Below are 217 nucleotides of genomic sequence, written 5' to 3'. Positions count from 1 at the left end.
GAAGAATTCAAAATATACTAAAGAGACAGCAAACGTCATCAGAATGTTAAACAAGACAGTCATTATTTCATCTTGCTAATCAACTCAGTTTGAATAGCTACAAAGGAATTATTGTACAGCAATGGCTCTTTGAGGTCTTTTTCAGTTGCCAACTGAGATATATTTATGTTTTCCTCTTCTCATTGTATTGGGGGGGGGGGGGGGGTTATATGTTGTT

The sequence above is a fragment of the Aplysia californica genome, unplaced genomic scaffold (assembly GCF_000002075.1).
Source record: "Aplysia californica isolate F4 #8 unplaced genomic scaffold, AplCal3.0 scaffold00317, whole genome shotgun sequence".
Taxonomy (NCBI): domain Eukaryota; kingdom Metazoa; phylum Mollusca; class Gastropoda; order Aplysiida; family Aplysiidae; genus Aplysia; species Aplysia californica.
The sequence above is the reverse complement of the archived record's forward strand: the minus strand, read 5'-3'. Positions refer to the sequence as shown.